Here is an 18,157-nt window from a genome sequence, read left to right as displayed (position 1 = left end):
CAGTTGGTTGAGTCATGTATAAGTTAATGTTTTGATCAAATAACAACAACTTGATCAGCTTATGGAATATAAGTTGTAATAATTTTGTTCTGCAACCTGATCTTTGGTATAATAAGCAGATAAGTTATTTTTAAGACTTTATATTCAAACTCTGTACTTGATCTTGAAACTACATTTTTCTTAATGACAAATGTTTCACCAAGAAAGATATATTTACACTTATAACCCATTTGGCATCTGAAAACCTTGTTAAGTCTAAGTCAACCGGTGATTTAATGTGTAAAAAATGGTGAATGATATCTTAAAGAGGCCTAAGTATTTTTTTTATACATTGCTAGTGATTTATAGTAGGAGAGATCATGAATTAGGTGTACACTTTACTATTTTTCTCTTAAATAAATAACTCAGATTTTTATTTATTTTTTTGTATTTCTATTACTTTTGCAGAGATAGTTTGTACGCTCTTTTAGAGTTAAAGGCTTTGAGAAAACATTTTATGAACAATTCTTTTATAATAATTCTTACTTATAAATCTTAATTCTCTTAGTAAGTGACTGGATCATCAGAAAATCTTTGTAAGTGAAATCTTTCTCCTTAGAATAACAAAAAGGTTCTTACAATAAAAATATAACAATCAAATTATTGTTAAGATCTTGTTAGTATCTAAAAATTTACGCTCAAAATTCAAGTAAAAATACATGTGTTTGTAATATACAATGGACCGTTTTTTTTCATGTTGGAGGACAAATATCACATTAACATATAATGGATAGTTTTTATTTTGTCTTACATGACAAATATCACGTTAACATATAATGCGATGAAGAATTAAAGGAAAAAAATATTAACAAGATTAAAAAAAACATAGGTTGTTTTATTTTACAATGTGAATATGCGATTGGTTGGTTAGAGTAGAGGTAAGAAGGACAATTGAGAAGTACTTAATCTTTGCTTGATGGACCACTTATTTCTTATTCACTTCACAAAAGGAGAAGATTCTAACATTTTTGAGATTGTATCCATCTTCACTATCGAAGTTTCTAAAGCTTTGGAACTTAAAAAATCTATTTCCAAAAAATCTAGTAATAATAAATTTATACAATGATAACCTCTTGTGTGGTAACATTTAAAGAAAGCATTTTAGTTCTTTGAATTTCTTTTTTATCAACAACCACACAAAAGTTCATCATTGGCATATGCATAAAGAACACACACAAAGATACAAATAAATTAATACAAAATCTATGTCCAAAATTCATCATCTCCAATCACTAGTACAATATTGGCTTTTAAACTCGCACATTATACTTCATTTGACACCAAACCGCTGTCTATGACAAGGCGGTGGCAAATTTGTAATAAAGTCGATCTTATATAACTCGGTTGCACGTTGAACCGGTGCAAAAGCCAGATACAACCTCGGTTGCACACAAAACCGAAGCATAATCGGTGCCTAAAAGCTGATAGCTTCATAAAAAAGTGAGATACGAGTTCAGAATTTGGACTGACAATTACGAAAAGGTGATACTACCTCGGTTGCCTAGAGACCCGAGGCCGAAAGCCTAAGCTAACACCTCGGTCAACTTAGACCCGAGGCATAAAGCCTGAACAAAACAATGTTCGGCTTCGGTTCCTTCCTAACCGAAGCATATAGGCTTCAAAATTCTCAGAGTTGGTTCATTTCTTCTCACGCTCCGGTTCTGCTTCTTCTTGTTTCTCTTCGTGCTGCCACTGCTGTTCATTTCTTCGTTGCTTCTTCGGCTCTTCTTCTTCGAGTTTCTGCTTCGTCCTTGCCGCCACCACCGTTGTTCTCCCCAAGGGCTGCCTCCACCAACGTCGCCGTTGCGAGTCCTTCGTCGGTGTCGTTCGCTTCGTCCTTCGTCGCTGCCGCTCTCACCTTTGCAGTCGTTGCTGTCGTCGCCCACTGTCATCGTCGTTGGTGCCACCAGAATCGTGCCATGGAACCCTAAATCAGAATCCCAATTGGTCGTTGTTCAATCGAATCAGATGCACGAGTGGGTCGCTCATCGTCTCCTCGGCCACCATCGTCCATCGTCTCCTCGGCCAACCATCGCCCATCGCGCCATGGAACCCTAAATTAGAAAATCCCAATTGGTCGCCCATCGTCTCCTCGGCCACCATCGCGCGCAACAACGAGTGGGTCACCTCCGCCTCCGCCTCGGCCACCATCGCGCGTTTCTCCCCCAACGGCGAGTGGGTCGCCTCCGCCTCGGCCACCATCATGCGTTTCTCCCCCAACGACGAGTGGGTCGCCTCCGCCGATGCCTCCGATACCTCCGATACCGTCAGGATCTGGGGCACGCCGATGCCTCCGAAGCTTCTCTTTTGTGTATGATGTTGTATACTGTGCAATGAAGGTGCGAGTATTGTGTATTGCTTTGTTGTGTATTACTTTGTTGTGTATTGCTTTGTGATGTATGTTGGAATTTCTGAAATGTTGCTGTGTGTTGTTCTTCTTCCTGTGCGATGAAACAGGCTCTGGATTGGTTGAGGATAGCCATCTACCAGCTCTGGGTTGGTCGAGGATGGTTGAAAAAATTAAAAAAAAAAACACGTTACTTGCCTCAGTTACTTAAAAACCGAGGCATAATCTTATTTATTTTTACTCAGTTCATAACCGAGGCATAAAACTTACCATTTTTTACCTCGTCAGTATATGCACCGGTTATAGAACCGGTGCCTATAAACAAATTTAACCGGTACGATTTTGTTTTACTACTCTCGTCAACGTGTTCCTACTCTTATCATTAATAAAATAATTTATATTTCATGAGATTTTTCTTGTATATTTGTCATTAAATTTTGTAAGAATTTTTTTGTACTATTTGTCTTAAGAACTTTTGTTGGTATATAATTCCTTTACAGATAATTATTTTTTATTACATTATAAATTTGCAAGTATTTCTTATAAAATTTTCTGTAAAAAATATTGTACAGAATATTTACAAAAGAAATTGATATCAATTTTGCAAATTATTATTCATAACAAAATTTATAAATATTTTTAAGAAAAATTTTGAAAATTGACAGAAAATGTGTTTTTTTAAACAGTGTAATATCCAACTCTTTTGTGGATAATTACGAGATAATAGAATTGGAAATATTGTTGAGGAGTTATTCTTCCATTAACAACAAAATCTTTGAACAAGTTGTATAAAGATATCAAATACTTGTAACTTTTTTAAGTATCAGGTTTTTCTACTTCCACAATCATCAGCAACCACCACACATTTTTGGTTCGGTTAAAATGGAAAAGAAAGAAAGAAAAATCAAAAGTTAAATTGTTTATATTGAACAAAAGAGAGTGGAGTTTATAGTTTATTTATTGATGTAATAATATATATATATATATATATATATATATATTATAAATATATTTAAAAAATAATTTGTAAAATATATTTCAATAATATTTTAATAAAAATTTAAAAATATAAATCAGGGTTAAAATAATTTTTAAATTAAAATAAACAATTATTATAAAATTTTAATAAATAAAACATGTTGTATTTCTAAATAAAATTATATTAAATAAATTAGCTTATGAAATATCAAAATTTAATTAATTACTCCGATATTTATTATTTTAATATTTTCAACTATTTGTTATATATTATAATATAAAACATAACTATCAATAAAGTATTACTTTACTTTAATTATTTATTTCTATAATATAAAAAAGTATATTGAGTTAATAGTGTGAGATTCTTCCACAAGCAGTTTTACTCATGCATTATAGTAATATTTAATTAATCTTTTATCCATCGACTAGTGTTGTAATTGACTATCAGTACTCTTCTACGACATGTGTAAGTGTAAGTGTATACATGTGACACAATTTTAAATATCTATAAATTATTTAAATTTTTAAAAAAATTAAAAAAATAAAATTATAAAAAATATATATAATTAGAGATATTAATATATACATAATTAATTTTAATTATTGAAATTAAAAATGTTATAAATAATATTGTGTAAATAAGTTTTTTATTATAAGTAATTATTTAAATTTTAAAAAATAGTTGATAAAAAATAAATATTTTTTTTTATAATAAGTAAATATTTGAAGTAAAAAAATATTTACTAAAATGATAAAATTAAAAAAAAAAATATTATGAATTATTTTTTTTAAACAGTAGTAATTAAGAGCGTAAAACTGAAAAAACTAAATAAAACATCAAATATATGTATCTCTTTATCTATAGAACCAGAGATAATGGAATATAAAAATCTATTTTTCTTATATAGATTTAAACAATAATTATGATATTATCTTAAGAAATAAAGTATAAGTTTAACTTAGTTTCATAAAATTAATTTATAAAATAAAATTTGTATTTATATATTTTAAATTAATTTTATTTATAATTTATATAAAACTTTTAGCAAATACTACTGGCTAGAGAGAGAAATCAAATATAAATCACATATGTATATCATAAATTATACTTTATACTTATTGTATGTCGAATGATTGCAAATTTGATGATATTAAAATGGTAACTCATGTATATAAATAAGATTGTTATAAATAGGATTAATGGTTTGTTTTTACGTAATTCTTCTATTTTTTTTATCTCAATTAATCTTGTCATTAATTGAACTGGATAACATTAAATTTGGTGTATCTTGACATGGTGAGTGTACAATTGTTAAGCACGTGACACAAAATACTTTTGATGTGTAAAGTAGAAATGAAAAAGAATTGAGATTTCATTAAATTTCTAAATCAATAAATAAATAAAAGAAAAGAAAATAGAAACAAAATAAGCAAAAAGATCCAAGCCCAAATCTTGTTTCTCATCCCCATCCTTAGTAGATCTACATGACCATCGCTAAGGCCAACAAGTTTCCAGTCAGTTGCCACCCTTGCCACCGATCAGAGTAAGACTGTCGACGACCTTACCCACGTCGGAAGCGTCGTGATTCTTCGTGGTAACTCAATTTCTCCATCATCCGCGGCACACACGAAGAGCCACCGTGACACCATGGATCTCACGCTTGTACCGTTGACACCACCTTGATCATATGTTCTTGATTCTTCTTCAACTTCTTCTTTGTATACTTGATGGCTTATTATAAAAGAAAAGTTCTTTGTGTGCAAACCTTGGTAATGGTAAATTTCATGGGTCTTAGAGATTTTTTTTATTTAATTAAACTTGCAGGTGAAAGATGATGAATTATGAAGTAGAGTTTTTTAGTCAATGAGTTGAGTGCAGATAATAATGACTTTTAGAAAATGGATAATGGTGAATTTATTTGAGCATTGGTCTAGGATAGGTTTGTGAAAGTTATGGAAAATGGATTCTGTTTTTTTTCCCTTGTGATAGGGGTAGAAGGAAATGAAGTGAATGATGTTGGGTTCAAGGAAAAAATTGGGGATAATAAATATGAGAATCCTTTGTCTCGCGTTTCCCAAGCTTTTCCTCTATAAACCTGGGTGCTGATAGATTGCAGTGATAGATTACAGATGAAAGATTGAGAGAGTAGTTTGATTGGAATTGGAATTTGCTTCCCCTTCCCTCAGTTCTCTTGTGCCCTTCTTAAAAGGAATAAAATAATCACTAAAAATGGTGTTTGTCGAGGAGGGCGTTCATTGCGCCATTGTCAATGGCAAGCATAGTGATGGTCTGGTGCTTTATCTCGTCGGCAAGGTGGGTGAGGGTGAGGTTGTGATATAAGGTGGAGAAGCTCGGTAAGAATGGCCCTTCCACATCGTATTAGAAGAAAACATCCTATTCGAATTTAGGGATTTAATGAAATCCCAATTCTTTTTCATTTGTAAATTATAGGTAATGCAAGCTTTCTCTGCTAGTTAATATTTGCACAATGACCATGCCACGAGACAAAAATTTTAACGTCATCCAGTACCATTAATTGTAAGGTTCCAATTGACTCAATTTTACAAGAACAGGAACCTAATTGAGATGAAAAACTACGAGGATCTATTTGAAATGATTCTACAAAAACAGAGACATCGAAAATGATTAGACCTTACAAGATTAAAAGTTTACAAGATTAAAAAATTACAAGTTTACAAACTTATAAACTTCTAAATTATAAAATTGTAAAATTGTAAAATTGTAAGATTGTAAGGTTATAAGGTAATAAGGTTGTAAGGTAATAAGGTTGTAAGGTAATAAGGTTGTAAGGTAATAAGTTTGTAAGGTAATAAGGTTATAAAGATTATGAAATTATATGTTAAGAGGGAACTCTCCCCAGTTTAGTAAAAAATATTTTTTATTATGAACTATGTCAAATGTTCTTTCTTATGTAATAACATTAATAAAATATACTTAGGATCATAAATTTACTCATATTAATCGTTTAAGATATAACCATAATCACTTAAAGCCCATTATACTCAAACTAAGGCTATATTGCATGTTTTAATCGATTAAGATAATAATATAATCAATTAAAATAGAAAGATAGACCTAATTGATTAAATGCATATGAATTTCATATCATATATATTTGTGTGATCTAACTTGTTTCAGGTAGAAAGTACTTTGCAATGTTTTGAAAAAATGTGAAACAAGAGCTTAGGAACACATCAAGAAGTTGTCCAGAATCATTGTTGGAGAAATCACTCAACCCTTTGATGAATCTTCATATTCTCCAAAGTTTCAAGAAAGAAAAAAGACTTGTGAGATCTGCATATAGGTGGTGCATCTGGGTTACACCTTATTGTTTAGATTTTCTTAATCACCTTAGTTGTGTAAGCAAGGCGTAAGAGAGTGTGAGTTTGAACCTCTCTTGGTTAGAGTTTTTAATATTGGAGTATGTGTGAGGATACAATTAAGTGAATTCTTTATATTCTTGACAATTGAAATATAGTGGATTCCCTCCAGCTAAGTTTGTTGGAGGAAACTGGATGTAGGCTCAACTTAAGAGTTGAACCAGTATAAAAATTGATGTGTGATCTTAATTTTGTTTTTTTTATTTTATATTGTTGATCATAAACCTTTGTGAATTGATTCAAAAAACCAAAATTTTCAAATAATTTGAACAAGATGTTTTAAAACCCAATTCACCCCTCTTAGATTGAGATATAGGGATACTATTTTAAACAATAGGCACTAGAGTTGGTTAATCGAGACATTAATTGATTAAAAAGATCTTAGATGGCCAATATATCTCAAACCTTTTGTGAGTGACTCCATAAACATATCACCTCTGTTTGCTGAAGAGAATTATCCATTCTAAAAAATAAGAATGAAAATTTGCTTAGAATCAGTAGATAAAAGGGTGTAGGATGCTTGTTAGCTCTTTGGGAAGCATACCAAATTGTTTTAGTAATAAAACCATTGTAAGACCATGTATTGTTTTCCCAAGAGACTCGTGTAATATTAAATAATCATATAATTAGTAATTCATCTAGACTAAAGAATAATTACGAACTTACAATTATAGTTAATTAAATAAAGATTTACAAAGAAGGGTGAACTTTAGTAATTTGAGGCACTTAGGAGTGGAGAAATGGTGGAAATGGTATGGAATGGCAAAGCTAGGGGTAGATTTCACCGACTTCACTCTCTTGCACACACTGAATCATCTCATCTCCATCAAATACTAATGTCAGTCCCTTAGATGAGAGAACCTAGGTTTTCTTACTAAGCGTCAATCCCTTGATCTTTCAACAAGCGAACATGCAATAGGACCTAGGGTTTTAGATAACTAATGGGTCATGTTCCATCCCTTGACAGAAGTCTCCACTAGATCTTTTGTTTCAAGCCTAGGGTTCAGTAGATTTTTCATAAGACCTAATGAAACCGCAAATCGAGCTAGGAACATTCTCATTCCCGCAAGCAATAAGAGTAGAAACAAAAAATTAATATTTAGATGAAGATGCATATATATAATCAAAGCATTTATAAGATACAAGAAAGTTCAATAGATACATCTACTCCAAACAAGATAGGTTTGGTTCTCCATTTCCATGGAGAGTGTAACACCCCAAATTTTGGGATGCCACGGGTTTACAATAACTTTTTAATACTTAAATTATGATATCATTTCAAGATACAGTTTAAATAAAACTTCCATTTATTATAACTGAATTCTGAAAACTTCATAAATCAAATGCAACTATAAAATGTTCATAGAATCCATTACAAAACTATTAACATTGAAATTAAAATCCCATAGTTCTCCCATGTATCTCGCTACTCAAATTTGCTTTAGCTACATCTGTAACAACATCTACTCATGTACAAGTACGATCATCGTAGGTGGAAACCACAACTACAAACATGCAAGGGTGAGCTAACAAAAACATGTCATATAACATACACAAGTATTCAACATCAACTTAGAATAAGATTTCTGAATATCACATATCATCATACTCCTATACACCTCTTTACATGACAACACATCAAATTATTAACACGTCGCACTATAAGAATTCCAAGTCACCAGCATATATCCACAAAATGATTTCGTCAAAGTAACCAATTCACACTCATACTTCCTCTGTCATTCACCAACTCATATCCCAATTTATTTGAAACCATTCACTATATATTGAATCACCATCGGGTCTCTCACATACAACATACGGTCGAGTGTCACCTCCCACTACTCTCTTAAAGAGCTTCATTGGGCCAGTACACTTTTCCACACCATTACATAATGACATCTCCCACCACTCTCTTAGAGCTTCTCCGGACAAGTATATGCTTTCCACCACCCTCTTGGGCTTCACCGGACAAGTATACACCCCCCACCACTCTATTCTTAAAGAGCTTCACCGAGCAAGTACTAATGCTACTTCCACCACACTTCCAAGAGCTTCACCGGGCATCACAATATAAACCCAATTCTAAAACAATTAACAATATTAAACTCGCACAATCAAGCAACAAACCCTTTGTAATAAACATTCTCAAAACAATAATAAAGCAATCATCAAACTAATGACTAATAAGAAAAAATACATACTATATATATACCCTTTTTTAATAACTAACACCAAATGCATTAAAATAAGAATAAATTCAATATATTCACACCTATGTGGATTCCTCATGAATCCATTACTAACCCCTTCTTTTTCATTTAAGTCTCTTCCTGCAAAATGGAAAAACTATCCTCGTGCCTTACCATTCACTTTTCCATGTTCACATGCCATACATATATACATCACATAAAAAAATTGATTTATTCTTATTTTATAACTTCTCGCAGGTCCCACTCCATTTAAGATCATCAATCACATCATGCATTCTTTTCATACTAAGGCCCAAGTCCTTTCTTCAACTCATTTCCAAAAATTAAAATAAAACAAATACTAATTAATTTTTCATAAATACTTTTATCACCCAATTCTATACTATAATTAAGTATTTAATATTATAAAATGTAAAAAATAAAAATAAAAGCTATTTTTATTTTATCCGGGTTTTATATAGAGCCTAAAAGCTTATAAAAGTGGATGATAGAAGGAGACCCAAAGAGGGAGAAGAAGAAGACCCAAAGAGCGAGAAGAGGATGTTTCCACATGCTTCAAGTAGCCTCCATGAGCTCCAGAAGTAAAAATGTGCCTCCACATCGCGTCCCTAAGCTTCAACTGCGTTTTCACATCCAAAAACTACCTTTTTCTTCCACTCTCGCCACTTTAAAACCCTCTCCAAAAAAATGCATTCTCACTAGGCCACAAACACTTCTCATTGGGCTAGAGGTGATATGCTCGCTGGGCCACAAAATCCTCTTGTTAGGTTAGAGGTGCTCTACTAGCTAGGCCGTAAGACTTTCTGGCTGGGCTAGAGTTACTCTACTTGTTGGGCTAGCAGTGCTTGTGGCTGAGCTAGCAACTTTTGGCAACAACTCTGTATTCTTCTCTAATCTTTCAATTTCCAACAAAATAAACCAAAAATAGATAATTAAATCTATTTATGAAGACTAAATACAAATCTTACACATTTTCATGAATTCAACACAAAACACATTATATAAGAACAAATAAAGGGTTATAGTAAGTGTGAATAATAGTTAATTATCATACTTACTAACTTTCCCAAACTTAAACTTTTTCATGTACTCATGAAAAACAAAAGTTAAACTTAGCCTAGACAAAATATCTCAACTACAATGGTTTAGTGACTCAAGCAAACAACTTCAATCAAAGCAAAGAAATCAATCATGCTTGCTCATCATGGAAAGACCAATCAAGAGATAGTGAGGCTTTAGCAAATCAAGCTTCAACTATGGTGCTCATAGGAGAAAGATTACAACACTATGGTGCCCATAGTGCAAAACGAGGATTTTAACACGGCTAATATGCTTCGGTTTTCTGGAATGCGGTGACATTTTTTGTAGTTTCAATAAACGTATAGGCCTCGGTTCAAGGGAAACCGAGACAGAAAATCGTCTATTATTTCGGTTGCTTCATAACCGAGGCATAAAACCATGTAAATTCCAATTTTTTTAAAATTTTTTGAACATTTAGAAATCGGTTAAGCAGAAAACCGAGTCAATATCCCTTGATATTACCCTAGCGCACTATTCTTCTTCTTCTCGCGCAAAAGCGTTTTCCTTTCCCATCTCCCATGTGCCTTCTTCTCGTGTCGTCTACTCCGAGTGCGGCCTCGTCCCCGATTACTCCACCGGCGACATTGTCTACTCTGAGCGCGGCCTCGTCCTCAAGTCTCATTCCATCGACGAGAACTTCGAGTGGCGTACCTTCATCGACGAGTTCGGCGACAACGACCCCAACCATGTCGGTGGTCCTTTTAACCCTCTTCTCACGGATGGCGACTTGTTTACTGTCATCGCCAAGCCCAACGGCTACGGCGACGAGTTCTTCTCGTCCTCCCTTAAATGCTGGCAGAATCGTGGTTCCAACCCCGACCGCGCTCTCATCCATGCTTTCACGACCTTCTGAAATTGATTTTTGGGGTTGTTTATTTGCAGGTTTGTTTTGTTCTTGTGTCTTTACCCTTCAAAATCGCTCCTTTAACAAAGTTTAAGCAATGGATTGGTTGGATTGGGTTCTTGTTGGCATCTCAGAGTTGGATTGGGTTCCTTTAACAAAGGTACTTTTTTCTGTGTTATTTTTAGGGCCATAAAAAAAGGTCAATTTTTTGGTCACATTTAGCGTAATTCTTAATCTCATTTTTCTGTTTCGTTTGATGCTTCAGTTGGCCGCTCATTTCTTGGTGGCTTCTGTCAAGGTTTGTGCTTTGGTAGATACCTCTTCTTTGCTCCTTAATTTTTGTTACACGTGTTAAAATTTTATGACAGTGTTTTTCTTATAAATTATTTTAACATCCACTACAAGAAAAACATGAATTACCGAGGGTATTTTTCCGAAGGCCTGTCTATCGTCGGTAAAAGTGCTTTACCGAGGGGCAAAAAGTGAATCACCGACGGCCTAGACGAAATCACGTTTTCGACGGTCAAAAAAACCTTAGCGAGGGTTTTGAAACCTTCGGTAAGAGTGTCCAGCAATAAAAATCAATGATTGGGGTTCGTCCCCAATCTTGTCAAACAAAGCCCTCCTTCCCCTCAGCCGGTAAGAGTTGCGATTTCGGCCCTCCCTTCCCATCGACCTTCCCATTCACTCCGTCTGCATTCCATTTCGCTTGCTTTCGTTCATTCTCTCCCTATCCCTCTCTCTGTCTGTTCTGTCCGGTGGCATTGTGTGCGTACGGTTCGTCGTGTCGTTGTGGGTCGTGCGGGTGCGGTGGTGGTTCGTGGTCGTGCGCGTCAGGCTTGTGCGGCGAGTGGGTTGGTTATTCGTGGTGATTAACGTCAGGAGGTCGTTGCGGTGAAGCCCAAGGTTGGATGTTGGGTTGAGAGCTCGCGGTGTGGCTTGGCTTCCATTGAATTAGGTGTTCTGGAGTGCGAGGTAAGTTCTCTGTTTTAGAACGCTACTTGAATAAATTGATTGCCTTGTTCTTCCCTAGTTGTGTGCAATTTATCCATGTAATTGGTTGTTGCCCTGTTCTTACCAATATGCGTGAACTTGTTTGCATTGTTGATATTTCTGTAAGGACAAGGTACTCACACAGATATGGAACCCCATCTTTCCGAAAACGTAGACGTTTACTTCTCTGGCCATCCGAATCTGTTTTGTATCTAATGCAAGTCTGGCAAAATATTTTTGTCTTCAGATATTGGCATCTTTTTCTGTTCTACGGGTGAATTGAAGAACTCAACAATAATTTTAGTCGCAAGATTTGGTGTCTTGCTTAATTTCCTAACATTGAGTTGTAAAAGCGAGAGTTATAACTGGCTTTGTTAAGCAACTCTAATTCCTTACCTTTTTGGTCTCAACATTAATTCTAAAACCTGTTTCTAACACTATAGTTATCTCAGTTAGGCATTGATTAACCTTGCATTTCATAATACTCGCGGAGAAACAGATTATACGTTGAAGTGTATGGATGTTCAACAGTCTCATTAGAGTCATATCTCAAATATTACCAGATTGACAATAAATTTGAATGTTTGACTCTCTAGCAAGTGGTGTCCCTTAGTTAAGCTCGTAATACATCTGGACTGGAATAAAACAAGTTTAAAAAATATAGGATCACTTAACAAAGTACATTGATTAAGTAAAAAGGGACATCAAAATCTTCTAAAACAAAGTAACACTGGAATAATCACCTTGTACCAAAATATGTTTTCCAATACTTTGACCCCAATAGTCACTTTCAGATGTTGTACTTGACTTGACCAGAACAAAATTAAAAGGATGGGTGATTGGAGGGAACTCTTCTTTTCTGACAGGATGATTTCTCTCTGAAGTTTGAACCTTTAGGATTCTTGTCTGAACATTGTGTTTGGAAAGTGAATAATTGATGTTTACAATGTAGGTTGCCCTGGTCAGATTGTTCAGACCAGTGTTCCAGTTGCTGTAAGGACCAATTTCAATTGCTTAGTTGCTAAGAACCAATGTCTTTTTGCTAATTGAGTTATTTCCAACGACCTTAATTGTTTTAGGACCTAAGTTAGCAATTTTAGTTGTTGTAAGGCCTTTGTACAATAGTTCAATTCCTTTAATTGGAAGGGTGAGTTTAGGGATGAGGAAGTGAGGGAGAAAGGGAACAAAGGGTGTTAATTTGTAGAGGAAAAAAAACTGAACATAGAGGAAGAGCAGAGAGTCAAAGACAAACACAAAGGATGAAAAAAAAACATAAATAAAGCAGGTTGTTAGATTGTGTCAGTGGGACTAGTCCTGGAGCATTTTCTTCATGAATTTTAGTGCAACACAAGCAGAATCCACCAATTATGTTTGTGCCTTTCTCTTTCTAAGAAGATCATATCTCCTAAAGATAAGGATCGAAATCCATATAATACTGATCATTCATTATTATTTTGGGTCTGTTTTACTGTTAATGTTTGTGGATTACTAGTTCATGACAACGAATTTGGCCCCACCTTTACCATTTTTTGAACTTTTTTCATTAACTTTTTGTGGCAAAGTCTTCTTTCAGAGTAAGTGCTATACTATTCACAGATTCTCAGTACCCAAAGATTAAGATGTCCTTTTTTTGAACAAAAGTATGAAACAAAAAGAAATCAACAAAAGCAGATATAAAATATGATATATATATATATATATATATATATATATATATATATATATGCATGAAATTCTATACATATATATATGTTCCTTAATTAACCTCTCTCTTTCCTACAAATTTAATGTCTCTAACTCTGTAGGTGTAGCCTTTTATATATGTGTGTGTATAGCTGAATTAAAAGTGAAAAAGGACAAATTTTCCAAATAAAAGTAGGAAAAAGCTATAGCTAGCTAAGTACACGTAGGTTTGATTGAAGAAATTAAGAAAATTAATTTGTTTATATAGTTTTCTAATCTCAAATTTTGTGAAGTCGTTATCAGTGACAATTAATTTGCGGTTGATTGAGAGTGCAGAATTTTTATATTACCAACATGTAAATATTGAGAAGCAGACATTTGTTTATTTGTGTAACTTTTGTAAAATTAGTTTTAATTTTTAAATAATTAATCAATTGATTCTATCAAACATCACTTTAGGAAATAAGGGTTTAACATTAAACTTGTTCTAAAATTCTTATCCTCATTTTACCGAAGGCTTTTGGCCCTCGATAATTACCGAATGCTTTTGGCCCTCGGTAATTACCGAAGGCTTTTGGCCCTCGGTAATTACCGAAGGGCGGAAGCCCTCGGTAAACGTTAACGACAAGAGATTTACCGAGGGCTCTTTGGTCGTCGATAAGCCGTCTGTAAATATCTTTTACTAACGGTTTTGGGCTGTTTCCGAGGGCTTCTGGCGTTCGATAATGCCCTTCTTTTTTGTAGTGATCGTAGGGGTTGTATATATTGGTTTTGGAATTTGAAGTGGTGAGTGGTGAAGATGGATTCAGAAAGCGAGGCTGTAAAGACACCAAAGAGGGAATTGGAAGCAGAAGGGGTTCTGAATTCAAAGATGAAGGGTTTTGCATAGCTCCCCTTGAAGGAGTGATGGTGGATGCTTGGTGGGGTTTGGTGGAAAGAGAAGAACCCTTGAAGTATAACTAGGAAGGCTATGTTGAACTTGTGCAAATGATTCAAAGGCATGGCTTGAAGCTTTAGGATGTCATGTCTTTCCATCAATGTGGTAGAAATGTTGGAGACTCTTGCAGGTATATCACGCTGCTCATTTTAACTTATTTCAATGTGTGTACTGCTCCTGTGTTTAGATTTGTTGATAACAGAGATTTGGGTAATAAATTGTTGTGAGATTGATGTTTGTGCAAGAGAGTTCGTGAAATTTGTTGTATACAACATAAAAGTTAATAACATTGTTTTGTACTTCTAATATGAAAAGGCAAATAAAAAACGGATTGATTTTGATTTTGATTCTAATTTTGTAGCATTCCTCCGCCTTCGTGGGTACTGGAAGAAATAAGCAAGAACCATGAATTGGTTGACACATACTGATAAGAAAACCCTTAACTTTGTGCAAATAAAAAATGTCCAGCTGCAAACATAAAACAATGGCAATGAAAAAGGTAAAACCAGGACACTCAATCTTGGATTTTCATGATATCTTCTTTTGGGAGTCAAAGAGAAAGGCACATAGATATAGGTAAAGGACGCCACCGCTAGGCGGGCCTAAATCATAGGCCAATACAAAAACGTGAACGGGACCACCAGATGCATTTATTAATAAAGACTAATGTCTCGCTTTATTCTTTCGTAAAATATTAAAAAAAACCCTTTTATTGCCTCGGTTCAACTCCAAACCGAGGGATAAGACCCTCCCTCTACTATCCCAGTTCACAACCGAAGAAAAAAGTGGTAGACTTTTTACCTCGTCTATATATACCTCGGTTGCGGAGCCGCTGCGTATAAAAGAAAATAATCATTGTCGTTTCCTTTTACTGTACTAGTGCAAGATAAATTCAAAAGCTTAATGTGGGATCAATAGACATGATAAAATGTTTTTTTTAATGCATGAAATCTTTTTTCACCTTTAACTCAAGCTCATTAGTGTATAAAGATGTGTGTCTTTTACTCTACCATCACTGTCACACAAATCAACTTTGCCCTTCGTTTCAACCAAAATAAACACACTCACATGCAAGCTAGCATCACAAGGACTTTCAAGACTTGTATTGTGGCTAGGCTAAGAATGAAATTTGTTTTTCTAGATATAAAGTACCTTAAGCTAGGAGAGTAGACAAATCAAAACATAATAACAAAAATCTCTTTTTTGCTTTAGTTCAAATGTAACTAATTCTCAACTCATTTTCCAACTTTCATTCACAGAACTCTTTTTCTTTTATCTTGTTCTTCTTTTCCAACCTTGGAGATTCTTGAAATTTCTTCAAGGAGGATGTTTGCTTTCTCCAAGAATATTTTTGGACAACTTTTTTGGTGTGTTTTTGTTCTCAAACTTCGTGTGCCAAATGAATGCAATTATTTCGTAAAGAAACAGGTTAGATTACTCATATATAAAAGATATGACATTCTGATGCTTTTTAATCGATTAGGTAAAAAGCTTAATCGATTAAACTTATATTTTTGTTTTAATTGATTAGATTATTATCTTAATTGATTAAAAGATACAATATAACCATCTTTTACTTCGGATATGTTCTTCGGATATGTTCTGACGCTAGTAAAAAAACGGGATTTGAAAGCGCCCCATACGCATCGGTTTCACCACAACTGAAGCGTATAAAAACGCGGTGGCAGAAACGTAATTAAAGCTACCCTATATGCCTCGGTTCTCTAACACCCGTTGCCTAAAGCCGTATACGAACTCGGTTCTACGAAGAACCGAGGCATATGTGTCTGCCAGCAGACCTGTCAGCAGACCTGCAACGAGCTACTAACTCGGTTCTGAACGAACCGAAGCGTAAAGCTGACAATCGAACTCGGTTGCTGGAAGAACCGAGGTATATAACTCTGCTGCAGACCTGCCAACCTGAAAAAGCTCTGCAACCTCTGACGTTTGAGCTTCAGTTTATGCACCGGTTGATTCTAAACCGAGGTCGTAACGTGTTTATGCCTCGGTTGTGTAAAAAACCGAGGTAGTAAGCCTGTGTTTAGGCACCGGTTTGTTTTGAACCTAGGTCGTATTTCATTTATGCACCGGTTAAGTGAAGAACCGAGGCATATATATTTAAATTTCATCCGCGAACGAACCGCCTTCACTCATCTTCTTCTCAGCGCTGCTACAGAAACATAACAGAGAAAGAAAACAGTGCTTCCGCGTTTGCTCCCTCGCCTGTCGTCTACCCCTCTCGGCGTTTGCACCGTTTATCGTCGTCGTCTCCGGTGTGGTCGCGTGTGCCTCCGTTTGCGTCTGCCTCTGCTTCCGTCTGTGTCTGCCTCGGCTTTGGTGGTTGCGCCTGTGCTTCCTTCTCCGTCGCCGGTGCCGGTGCTTTGGTGGTTGCGTCTGCCTGCGCTTCCATTTCAATCGCAGATTTCATTCTCGCCAACTTGCTGCCACGCTCCCAGGTAATTGACCCTAAAACTTTCTCCATCTTCATTGTTTGTGTAATTTGTGGTATTAGAAACTTTGGCATGAAAAACAGTACTAATTGTATAACCAAATTAATTAATTGCTTGTGATCAAGTAATCAAAACTAAGGAAAAAATAGAAAATGTTTTTATGTGTGGTATGAGATGAATATGAGAGTTATTTTAATGTGTAGATTATTATTGCTAGTATAGAAAAATGAGATAAATATGAGGGTTATTTTAATGTGTAGATTATTATTGCTAGTGTAGAAAAATTTATTCTTGATAAACTTGATTTAATAAGGATATATATTCTTCAAATCTCAATGTGTGGTTCTTTTTTTTATATAAATGTATGCTAAAGGAATTTTTTTTAATAGTTCCCTTGCAACACATATGATGTTATCTGGGAGATCTACTGCTACAGCTAAAAAGCTTGCATGGGTTTCCCTTAAGGTTTGGTATTTTTAGTCCATACTTTGTTACATTTGGTTCCATTCAAATGATGTTACTTAACATTTTATAATTATGATGATATATTGTAGTGTAATAGACAAATGGGGTCATATGAATGTGGTTACTACGTTATGTTTTGGATGATGACCATCATTCGTGCACATTACACCAGTGGATGGGAAACGGTAATATTTAGGTTTGAATTTTATGTTCTCTATATTTGGATTTCATATACACTAATTGAAATCATTGTGCTTTATGCAGAGATTTAATAGGACTGCTTCAATTCCAGAGAAGTCAATCCAACTTGTAAGGAAAACACTTGCTAAATACGTAATTCATTTATATAATAGTATGTAGTAGATATTAGGATATACTAAGTTCTAAGTTTATGTTTCTAAGTTGTTTTATGCTTTTCTACATTACTATAAATTCAACATGTACATTGCATTGATTTATGCTTGAAACTTGATTTATGATTACATTGGATTGATTTATGCTTCTAAGAATTTGATTTATGATTCCATTCAATATATTTATGTTTTAATATAAATTTCATTTAAAATATACGTTTCTGCAACATTCTGGACTGTTCTAGTTACAAAAATATATGTAGGTCTGTTTTTGTGGTTGGGTATGTTGCAGAAACAGACACCATTTTAAAGAAAAAAACGTACTTATATGCCTCGGTTCTGGTCAAAACCGATGTCGAAAGACCACTTA

This window comes from Vigna umbellata, chromosome 6, assembly GCF_029865625.1.
Source record: "Vigna umbellata cultivar VRB3 chromosome 6, Vumbellata_1.0, whole genome shotgun sequence".
Taxonomy (NCBI): Eukaryota; Viridiplantae; Streptophyta; class Magnoliopsida; order Fabales; family Fabaceae; genus Vigna; species Vigna umbellata.
Note: the sequence above shows the minus strand (reverse complement) of the source record.